Source organism: Octopus bimaculoides, chromosome 10 (genome assembly GCF_001194135.2).
Source record: "Octopus bimaculoides isolate UCB-OBI-ISO-001 chromosome 10, ASM119413v2, whole genome shotgun sequence".
NCBI classification, from domain to species: domain Eukaryota; kingdom Metazoa; phylum Mollusca; class Cephalopoda; order Octopoda; family Octopodidae; genus Octopus; species Octopus bimaculoides.
This window is the reverse complement of record NC_068990.1, coordinates 66,929,608-66,930,322: the sequence shown is the minus strand read 5'-3', so window position 1 is coordinate 66,930,322 and position 715 is coordinate 66,929,608.

Here is a 715-nt window from a genome sequence, read left to right as displayed (position 1 = left end):
ATATATAAGGTGTATTTAAAATTAGAGCTTATGTAGGAGACTTTAAGGTGTATCATCCAAATGTTGTTATGGGAATGTCTCTTGTGGTGTGCCTACGAAGCATGTTCACCACTTGCAGCTATCAGGTGTCATTTGGGGTAGTGCACATTCATTGCTGGATATACATAAGGAATTCCTTGGTGCATGTTGAGAGTATTCTAAATGATTAATACCGAAGACAGAGTGTACTGGAAGCTTTATTTAGGACAACAATCATTTAGGCTTACTTCTGTACTGCTCCCCAGTGGGTGAGGAATGATGCAATGGAATTGAATGCACCCCATATTGCAGAAGAAGCCTCCTCAGGTCACATTAAGCAGCTCAGTGCTATAAGATGTACATTTCGCTGATATGTGTGGCAAGATATGTTGGTATTATATGCATGTTAGTGGTTCACCAATAGATTAACAAGGCAGGGTGTATATTTACTCTCTCTTTACTATTTTACTTGTTTCAGTCATTTGACTGCAGCCATGCTAGAGCACCACCTTTAGTCGAGCGATTCGACCCCAGGACTTATTCTTTGTAAGCCTAGTACTTATTCTATTGGTCTCTTTTGCCGAACTGCTAAGTGATGGGGACATAAACACACCAGCATCGGTTGTCAAGCAATGCTAGGGGGACAAACAGACACACAAACACATCATCATCATCATCATCATCGTTTAACGTCCGC